At 26.3% G+C, this 11,920-nt stretch overlaps 2 long non-coding RNA genes across 2 annotated transcripts; one reads left to right on the plus strand and one right to left on the minus strand.

Moving 5' to 3' along the window:
- Positions 1–2,844: 2,844 nt before the first annotated feature.
- On the plus strand, positions 2,845–4,468 carry LOC136080028 (uncharacterized). The gene is made up of 2 exons (XR_010638390.1): positions 2,845–2,989; positions 3,983–4,468. It is a non-coding gene; the product is annotated as an uncharacterized LOC136080028 (long non-coding RNA).
- A 3,360-nt stretch (positions 4,469–7,828) lies between these two features.
- LOC136080774 (uncharacterized) lies at positions 7,829–11,561 on the minus strand. The gene is made up of 4 exons (XR_010638634.1): positions 11,093–11,561; positions 9,327–9,449; positions 8,294–8,413; positions 7,829–8,008 (listed from the first exon to the last, which is right to left on the minus strand). It is a non-coding gene; the product is annotated as an uncharacterized LOC136080774 (long non-coding RNA).
- Positions 11,562–11,920: the final 359 nt, after the last annotated feature.

Below are 11,920 nucleotides of genomic sequence, written 5' to 3' on the forward strand. Positions count from 1 at the left end.
TTACTAACATAAAATAAACAAATATAATATAAGCAAATTATAATTTCTTAACAAAGTATTAATTGAATATTTTCAATAAAGCAGTATAAACTAAATTTAGATATAAACTATATATAAATTGAATATCTGCGCTAAAATGATATACATTTCATATAGCGATATAAATATAAGTGACAAGAACTTCCCCCTCTTCACTAAATGCTTCTATACTGGGCACCTGTCTAACTTTTTTGATCATTGTCTAACTAACACTAACTCCAATAAAATTATAGCTTCTTTCTCACTCACGTTTTTACAGCTGTATGTGTTCCTTAAAGTAACTGGGTTCTTTTGGGGTTCAGATACGAAGTTATACAAAAAAAAAAAAAAAAAAAAAACCCTAATTATTAAAAACATACGGAAATCAGTCCTGCCCATTCTTACCACTAAATTGTAAGCTTCTAACTGGACTTTTGTCCTTTTTGATAATTACTTGCTTAATACTTACTCTAAAATAATCTTTTTTGCATTTTTGCTTAGGATTTGACGGCCTGACGTGTTTCAAATAGTGTCTAGACTTTTGCTCTAGTTGCGAACAATATTTAACAAACTTTTTTATATAACAGATTTGATTGATAAAAAATAAAGGAAAAATACATTTCAATAAAATTTATTTAAATTATAAAACCATAATATTTATTATTCATACCAAGATTTAAATAGCAAAGACTACAGATTTTCTCAGTTGTATTTAAAACAGTTGTATTTGGCTCTGTATCTACATTTTTTTGGATACCTAGCAGTGAGGAGGTTTGTCTAATACTGCTTCTATCAACCTATATATATATATATATATATATATATATATATATATATATATATAATGGAAAAAGGTATGCCAAGCAAAAAAAACAATAATTGAATTTTTGAAATTTGAAAAAAGATTTATTTCTTTTAAATAAATATATAAATAATAAAAAAGCACTAGAGGCCTTTCACTACTTTCATCAGTAGTGCTATGTTTAATGCTTTATCAAATTTTTTTATATTACTGTAGAAAGTTAGATAATAGAAAAATTAAATTGCTATATTGTAACTATGAGTTACCATTGTAACATTTTTTTAAAAAAGGAAGTCTCAATTAAATGTGTCATGTTTTTGTTTATGTAAATGACTTTCATATGACAACAAATTTTTTTCACTTTTTAATTCAAGGAAAACAAAGAGTTGGAAAAAAGGTTCTATAGTTTTGTTGTGCAATCTCTGGCATTCAAATACATGATTGTCAAATTGGTCTGTAGAATTTCCTGTTCTGCAACTGGAAATATGACCATTAGTACGGTTTCTTAAACGGCCTACAAACAACCACCAAATTTACTTAGACAACTAACTTCTTCAAAATTTCATTATATTTCATCTATCAAAAAAACGGGTTTATTCAAATGTAAAGATATTCGTTGTAAAATTTGCCAATTATATTTACAAGAAGTTGATAAGTTTGAGACGTCTAATGGAACTATTTGGAATATTAAAAGTCGCATTACTTGTAATAGCAAAAATGTTATTTATTATTTAAAGTGTTTATCATGTAATGGTTTATCTACTTACACTGGAAAAACAAATAATTTAAGATAAGTTGGCCAAATGTATTTTTGAATATTTTTGCATACTGAGGGTGTTATAAGCGTTAGACATTTTGATCTGATACCTTTATTTGCCAAGCAAACTGCGCAAGTACACATTTTAAATTCTGTCGTCATGTTGGAAAATATTAATTATATCTTATAAATATTATAGCCGTAAATAATTTATTTTGAATGCCATAATGGCTGACTTTACTTAAAATATAGTAAAAAAAAAGCAAAAAATGATATGTTTTAATTTTTAAAATTTACATACTTAGCACTTAGTTCAGATTTTTTTAACAACATAAATTGTGTTTACTATTGCATATGATTGATATGATGCAAAAAAAATGGGCATGGGGAGAGTTTCAACCTGGTGGTCTATTTATAGAACAGTGCGCGCGTACTAATTGCGTTTTTTACTAGTCTAGCGCAACAATTTAAATCTGAGACTGATTTCTTTTTCTTTTTTACCATGATTTTAAAAACCTTTGGGAATTTTAAACCAATTAGGAAACCGCGTTATACGCGGCGCCATCAGGCTGGCTAACACCCTGACATGATATATGTGTGTGTTTTCTTTTTAGCAATTACAAGTTTCCAAATATACGCAATGTAAAGTAAGTAAAGAAAACATTACTTTTCAATTATTAAAATTAATATTAATAATTAATTTTGTTTGTTTTTTACATTCTTTTATCTTTATTTTTATAACATGATCTAATTAAATGAACAAAGAAATTGGATGCTAAATTTACTCAAAAAAGGACCTGTGTAAATAAATGTTCAGTTGACAGAGTTGATAGAACTGCAACAGTTTTAGAAAAATACCCATGTTTCTCTAATGTGACAGTGGTAAGATTTTTTTTTTTCATTGTTGATTTTATATTTTATTGGAAAAAATCTAACATTGTTTCAAAATCACAAATCCTTTCTAAAGTGAGTAGTTATTTTTCAAAACTCCAATGTCCTAATGGGTTATTCTATAATTATCCTCTGCTTTTTAAAACTGTTTGTATGCTTTTTTTTTATTATTGTTTAATTCAGATTGTTGGCAAGATACCTTGTGTATTAAAGTCTTCTGTCACAGTTGACTCAATGAGAGTAAGCTTGACTGAAGAAATTGACACACTTTTACATTCTGGAATACTCAAGTTGGTAGTTAATTAAGAAATTAAGAAATTTTCAGAATTAAGAAAACTAAAGTGGGCAATAAATTGCCAACCTTAAACTGTTGCAGGTCGACATCAGATTACAATTTGCAAACATAAAACCATTTTCACAAAAGGTTTCACCATAAAAGATGAAAACGAGGTCAGGTTTATTCTCAAATGAAATTCAAAGAAAAAAAAGACTAAAACTGGACATATTTTTTAAACAATGCTGTAAGTTTGCATGATCTTTTGAAAACACTTGAATATATATACATATATCTCATATATATACATATATCATAAATATACATATATCATGTATATACATATATCATGTATATACATATATCATGTATATACATATATCATGTATATACATATATCATGTATATACATATATCATATATATATATATATATATATATATATATATATATATATATATATATATATATATATATATATATACATATATATACATACATATATATATATATATATATATATATATATATATATATATATATATATATATATATATATATATACATATATATATATATACATACATATTAAATATATATATATATATATATATATATATATATATATATATATATATATATATATATATATATATATATATATATATATATATATATATATTATATATATCAGCCCTCGGAATTAGGGTCAGCATTCAGCAGTGTCAACTTAACAGCCAACCTAAAATGTGTTGAGGACCTTTGTATTAAATTTTTCTTGCCGACCTCTAAAAGATTGAGGTCTGCAAAATATTGCTTACCTCATTTTTCCTAATTCCAAGGGTTGATATATCTACTATAGCATATTTATGTAAGCATTTGCTCACTTTTTTTGCTTATCTAAATCGATATGGCTGTTTTGGGGAAAAAAAGAAAAAACACGAAGAATAATGAATTAAAAGATTGCTGCCCCATGCCAAACCCTCAGTCGATGTAACAGCATTCCACTTCTAGTCAGGCTATTTGTCAGTCGATTTATGTACTGAAGCCCCCAGCAGCTAGCTATTATGATATCACACTGCTCACCTAAATCAGCATGAATATATATATATATATATATATATATATATATATATATATATATATATATATATATAAAAGTAAGGATTTCTAAAATTTTAACATATGAAAAGATGGTAATGTTAAATTTTAGATTTGAGTTTGTTAAATTTATTTTCAGATAAAATAAATCCTTATCATAACAGACGATGGAGACGAGGCAATCGTTAAGCATGACAAAAAAATTATTTTACGAAGTATTTCATTTTCTGACGCCGTGATTGGACTTATTGGAATACACTATGTAATGGACATGGATTATGACGCCCATGTCATGACGGCATACCCAATTTACATTATATTTTACACTTACATTATATTTTATTTAAAAATAAAAGCTCAACACAAACTCGTTTGAGTCAGATGAGTAGCCTATTGCATTGCCGCTACATTACTAATAACTGGACATTCCAAAGAACAACAAGTTTTATTTCAACGATGAGATTTGTTTAAATGTATAAATACTTTTTGAATATTCTTATTTTATATTATCCTAATTTTAAAATGTTTCATTTTTTCCATAGAAAAAATACTCTTGTAATATTGTTTTACCGTTCGAGGAAAATATTATTGAAACAAGATAATAGAATCTTATTTTAAGCAAAAATGTCCCTTAAATAAGAAAAAAATTCTTATTGATAAAAATAAATCTTAAAACAAGAAAAAAAAAGTCTTTATTCTGAGCAAACATATTCTTAAAACAAGAAAAAAAAAATGCTTACGCGGCGGACAAGTCTTTTTTTTCTTGTTTTAAGACTTTTTTTGCTTAAAACAAGAATCGTGGATTTTGCTGTGTATCCTTGTGACATGCGTTGATATTTTATGCCTTTTAAATTAATTAAGTAAATACCTTGTGACATGTGTTGATACTTTATGTCATTTGTCTGATTTTTTTTATGCATAATGCTGTATTGCTAAAATTCCAAACAAACTTCTTTGTTTATCATTTAGATCTCTGAGGAAGCATCTGGTTGATTAAGAAGAGCATTGTAAGTCAGAAAAAAAACCTTTACTTTTTAAGTCCATTATTTCGTATGTTTTTGAAAACGCAGACAAAAGTTAAACAACAAGAGTTCTATCTGTAGTTAACCAAGACTTTTCATAAAATGTTGGAGTTAGATTTTTATCACATTTAATTGCCTTTGCTTCGATATTTGACTCTGTTACTGATTCTAGAGTTAAATGAATTTTATTACATAAAAGTTAAGAATTTATTTGTTTACAGATTTTCACAACATCTCAATAGAAATTTAGGCCCATCAAACATATAACTCGTATTACAAGTTATCATAATATCTAAAACACTTTTTGAAAAAGAATTTATATCAATGGTTTTCCGAAAACAGCAACTTCCTCATACAATAACATTTTTGGAGCCTACACCTTGTCACAGAATATTAGTTCCTGGTAGAAAATAGAAAAAAAAAAGTAGTCGAAAGTTCCTTGCACTTTTAGAATAAACTAAAAATCTATCTGAGAGGAAAATTGTGCAATATGTTTCTTTAGTTTAACATTTTTGAAGTTTTGATGCCAACTAGATCATATACTAAGTGTTACTAGACGTTTTAAAACTTGCATTAGGTAAACACTCTGTCAATGTACAAACTGTCGGTGTACAAACTATTCGAATTCTTTTATTTGATGCCCAAACAAGAGCTTTAGATGTTATCATTTTTTATTGCTTCAGGTTTTTTCTATATTCAAAGAAACTTTTTTTTTATATATAACTTTCAAAAACATTTTACTACCCCTAATAGTGAATCTAAAGAACACCATTTTGGAGTCTTAAGATCAATTTCGCTCATCGGCGTTAACATGAACTTAGTTAAAATCTTTTGAAAAAGTGCCTTAACCCGCTATAGATCCTAGTTCTAATCGGTTCTGACGTATATTAACTATATATGGTTGTCAAACTACAATATTTCTATCAATTTTTACAAAAAATATTAGAATTCCGACGAAGAAAGAGCTTAAAATTGACAATAAACGATCAGAACAGATCATATTTTTAAACTATGACGTTCATTTCACCTCAAAAACGTTTTTATTCAAAATCTTATTCAAATTTGGACAAACGATTGTAATTTTAAAAAGATTTTTTTTTAAAAAAAAAAAAGAACCTTCGGTCCGGGTTTTTTCGTTACAAAAATTTATATTTTAAGATACCGCAAAATTTATAACTTGTTAATTTATAACTTATAACTATATGTCTTAGTCAACAAAATATAATACAGACGCTATAATATAAATATAAATATTTTAAAATTGCCTTAACTACACCGAGTAGCCTAAATATTTAATAAACTATCGGGGGTATGTATAGAGTCGTTTCAAAACATGACGAATTGACTTTTGCTACAGTTGCTACAATCGATTTGCCATTTTATTTAACTCCCAGTCCAATTTAAGTTAATACGCTGCAAAATGTTTGAAATTATTTCAGAAATTTATGGGCTTTTGAGACAAAACCCGTTAAAAACATGGGTTTTTCAGTAAAGCATTTCATTTCATCCGCCCTTGCTACCTGTATCGTCAGTGATAGTGCCAATTAGCGTAACTAGCATTGACTACTATACTTGGATATTAATATTTTCAATATCAAATATTTTTTGAGATTACAAAAAACACGAATAAAACTCTTTATACTAAAATGAACCCAAAATCTGTTGAAATTTAAAATTTTATTTTTAAATAATAAAAATAAATAAAAGATTTTCTTAATTTATTTTATAACTTTTCCTTTACATATTAGAATTCTTTTAAATAAATATTATAAACTATAGGCTATGGTTAATAATATTTGTTTAAAAGAATTTTAATATGTAAAGGAAATTGTAATATGTATATCGTCAGCCGAGAATCAAGAGGCCCCAAGTCAACATTTTGTGTTTTTTCTGTTTATTATCAATAAATATTCAACAATCAATTTGTGTCCAAAAAATCTATTCTCAAGAATGATAAAACTTTTAAAAATCTTTAAAAAATTAGTCGGAAATTCTGGCAGAAAGTCTTAACAAATTAATTTTCAAAACTTGATTTTCTCAGAAACACAAAAAACGGACATACGACCTTTTGGTTCTCGGCTGACGGTAATGTAACATGTAAAGAATATGTAATTGTAATATGCAAAGAAAATTTATTAAATAAATCAAGAAAATATTTTACTTATTTTTTTCATTGATTATATAAGCTAAAAAACAGCCATATTTCCTCAAAAATAATATTGTAATCAGAGGTGGAAAAAGTAACAAAGTTTTGTACAAGTAAAAGTACTGTTGCTTGAGTGAAATTTCACTTTCACATTTACGTAAATCTTACCGGTTGAAAAGTTTACCCAAGTAAAAGGAAAAATTAGCTCATAAAAAAATGTCCTCAGAGTAAAAGTTACTTTTTTAACAGCTTTTTAATTTTGTTTTAAAACTTGAAATAGAAAATTAAATTTCTGACGTAAGCAGTGCACATGTTTGATGATGTCTTTGTTAGAAATCGTCCATAAATTACCCAGACAGCAAGGCTATAATGGTCCCGCACTGGTCCTGTATAGGCTACCGCGCTGAACCAGCTATGGCTGCCAACGTTGGCGAAGCTCCGTTTTGCTCTAAGGATTTTTCATGGACCAGCCGTGGCTAGCCAGTGATGGCAAAACAGCTGCTAGCCAGTGGAGGACAAGAACTGGCAGAACAACGATTAGCCAGTTTTACATCGTAACCATCGTGATTTTGTCTTTGTTAACTAACTGGGTCGCGCATGGGATTGTTATGGATTTCTTCGGGCAATCCTATTTGAAGTCCCTATATTTTCCTTTATATTTAGACTTCCTTATTATTTAAAGTTACCTTTAGCAGAATCGACTGTAATTTTTTGGTTAAAATTTGGCGTATTTTTTATTAGTTTAAGGACAATAAAATGAATTAAACAAATGATTATTAAAAATTTTAATTATTATGAATAAATTTAAAAAACAGGCTTATATTTCAAGATATATATTTACGCGACAAAAAGCAATTATTATACAAAGATTTGATTCACAACCATTCGACAATGGTGCTTTTCTGCGATTCATATTCAATCGTCAACATGATTCGTAATAAATTTCCGCTTCAATTTGTAATGTTACTTTCTTCTTTAGTGGTTACATCCATTTTAACTTTTATAAAATAAAAATAAACATAGGCACAACTTAATAATTTATTACATATATACTTATACAACATAGTAACAACATATATACCAAATGGTCACAACATATAAACAACATGATTATCATGTTACAATAACAATTGTTTTTATTATCAACAAAAAAGTTTAATCCATTAACATCAAACCATAGTTTCATAGACTTGAGTTAAGGATCTTTTTATAACTTTGTGAACTAAAATGTAATAAATATCGCAATTAAAATTTACAGTTACAAAAAATGCAGGATACTTACAAATATATTTATTAAAACATGCGTTACTTGGATTATTATGAACCAAAACTCCATTAACAATTTCATTTCTTGAGATTTGACAATTTATGATTGAATATTTAATTTACTTTACAGCAGATTCTAAATAAAGTATATAACACGATGTGAAAAAATTAATTTATCATTTTATTATAAATAGATGATTTAAAAATCTTGCCACAATATGATTACAATTGAAAGCACCTTAAACATTTTAAGAAAGATGCACATTATCGCTATACCATTAAAATTTTTAAGATTGAACCTATAATATTTAGCATTATTAACATATATTTAAAATATTTAAATTGAAATCCTAATATAATGTTTTTCATTATTGACAATATCCAGATGAAATCTGTTTATCTAACTGTAACACAAACTTGTCAGCAAGGGAACAGAAAAAGATTTAATTTGTATCTGGTAGGTATAAGGTGTTAGGGAGCACTAAAAAAGTTAGGAGACTTAAAAACTACATTGATAAAAAAATTCATCAAATTTGAATAAACAAGACAATTGTGCAAATTTAGACATACATGTATAGGAGTGTGTATGTGTAAGTATATATACTAATATGTTTGTATATTTATATGTGAGTAAATAATTATATATGTATTTATGGGTGAATATTTACATATGCATCATTAAACAACTATTTTTTATTTAAAAACTGTTAAGGCGGTTCTTGATGACAAGATCATATGATCTTCTGCGAGCATCTGCATACTTATTGTAAAGTTAACAAAATTTCAAATTCTTATTGTATGTATTTTATGTACTTTATTTATTCTTTTATTTATTTTAAACTTGTTTTGAATAAATAAAAAGAAAAAGAAAAAGAAAAAAATTAATTGCCTCTCAATCTTCCTAAATATTTTTATATACAGAAGCTATTTTATAAAACACAGTAAACCTAGTCATTAGCAATAATAAAAATAAGAGAACAAAACTTTTCCTTCACTTTAACACTGAAAACAGAAATATTAATAACTTATTTGAATAAGTGTAAACTTACCAGATTTAGATGAATCATTTAACTTGAGATTTGGCATTTTGTTTCAACATTATATTTATTGCCATAGCTTCATTAATATTTGATACTTTTATGAGGTGGCACATTAATCATCACAAACAATCTCTAAAAACAAAACATCAATACTATTAAATCTAATAATTGAAATTATTTTCTTTGAGGTGTTTTCATATAAAATAACAAAATAAGAAAAAGCATTAGAGGCAATTCTTTATAACGATTAATGAAAGTGTTTAAAAAATGAAATTATAGAGAAAAAATGACTTTGGAAGTTTAACATTAGGGCGAATCAAATACTTCTTGAAATAATTAGATAAAAGAAATATAACATTATTACTTATACCATTATTTAGACCTCACCTTTAATATTGAACCCATTAAGGAGTTTACATATACAGAAACATGTTATTATGATTAAACAACTCCAACATATAGTTTAAAAAATTTATTATGTAAAAACTCACTGATAAACCTTTCTCTCCACATTAAAAATTAGAAGATTAAGAAGTGATGTGATACAACTATACAGAATTATTAATGACTTGGATGTAATAAATTGGTATAATGCTCAAATCTTTATAGAAAATTCTATTACAAAAGACAACAATAAATAATATATAAACAACAATCCAAAAAATCAAACAGCCAACATAATTTTTTCATAAACAGAATAGCCGACAAATGAAACCATTTATAACTAGGAGTTGAGAAAGTGAAAAAATTAATTATATTTTTAACACTCTACGATAAATAAATACTAAACTGTGAAAAGCTGGTAAAGTCATCTACTTTTGTCAGATTATTCACTAATAAATGTATCACAACTTTGTTGGTTTATTTATATTTATTTATTCTATTTATAAGTAAACAAATTAGGAAATTTATTTAGATAAAAATATTAAATATTGATTAAACTCCTAGAAAAAAATAAAAATTCACAAGTCCACAAAGAATTTTTCAAATTATTTTGCTAAAAACACTTATATGCCCAAATCTAGATATATAGACTTGATAACTTTTCCAATCTAATGCCTCATATGTTAATAATACTTAGGTATCCATTTTTTGATTTCAACAACTTTGCATAACACAATAATATTCTTATGCTATATTTATAAAGAAGATTTTATCTTAATATTATTCCTATCAAACAATAAGAATATAAAAGATAAATGTGTTAATAACACTCAAATTATATTAAAGAAAAGTTAAGATTATTACAACAAAAAGATAATAAAATAAAGCAAAATTATTCAAATTATCTCTACAATATTATTGTAGATATTTATTGTAGATATGTTATTGTCAATAACATGCATATATTTAACATATTTCCTTTTCTATCGAACCAACATTTCTATCAGTTTTTTTCTATCAATATCTATCATTCTTCAATTGCCGTTGTTTCAATAAATTAGGTTTTAAGTTTCTTTAACCAGTTTAGCTTGGCGAAAAAAAATTAATTTAAACATTAAACCAACTTAATGGTTAATATTTGATGTAAATAATTACGTTTGAGATAAATAGACTTGTAAACAATGTTGATACAACATGATCATTATGTGATTTGTAGTCTAACAATAGATCCTATCCGAAACTTTATTTATTTAACAAAAGAACTAACTTGCAAAAATTTATTTAGAAATTATTTAACATAAATTTCTTTTTATAAAATATTAATTTTTAAAATTTATCTAGAAATTATTATGTACGCAATGTAGAGTATAAAAAACAGAATAGATTCTCACCTGAAAGTATTTTTTTAAAGAATAAAGTTCTTAGATATATTTGTATGAAAAGTGGAAAAAACGACTTTCAAGATGGATGCGAAAATCTGCGCTGTTAACGTAAATGCTCTTGTTTATATCATTATTAATGTGATTTTACATCTGAATCGATGTATACAAAAACGTTTTAAGTCATAAAAACTATTTTTTCGGGGAACGAGAAAAAACTTATTAAATCCAAAATTATTACTTTAATAAATTCAAAAAAAAAAATCTGGGTGCTTTTTGACATCTTTAAATATTAGATTTGTTAAAATATATATCAAAATTTGTTGACTTAAAAATAGTTTTTATGACTTAAAACGTTTTTGTATACATCGATTCAACTGATGGGCCAGTATCGGCCCAGTCTCTGTTATTCTGCTTCGGCAAATCTTTGTTGGATCATTAATGGTTTTTTTGCGGCTACCCAGCTCAGGCAATTTTATAAAGACTCGGCAATGGCCTTGTTATGGCTTCCCAGAACTGGCAATCCAAGAACGGAACTTTATCGGGCCAGTAATGAATTCGCTGGCATAGGCTAGCCACTATCGGACCAGTATATCCTTGCTGTCTGGGTATGTCATGTTTTTTTTAACTTAAAGATCAAAATATTTTAAATTTTCTTAGCTGGATAAAAAAAACTAAAAAAGGATTAATCGCATCACAAAATTGAATAACCCCTTGTAACAAATTGTCACATAATCGCTAACCCCTTTCCACTTCCTTCTTATTGCGTGACGTGTAAAATTAAAAAAAAGACTACTCAAACGTGAGTAAATGTAAATCCCTTGAGTAAATGTAATTCCC

This window comes from Hydra vulgaris, chromosome 05 (assembly GCF_038396675.1).
Source record: "Hydra vulgaris chromosome 05, alternate assembly HydraT2T_AEP".
Lineage (NCBI taxonomy): Eukaryota > Metazoa > Cnidaria > Hydrozoa > Anthoathecata > Hydridae > Hydra > Hydra vulgaris.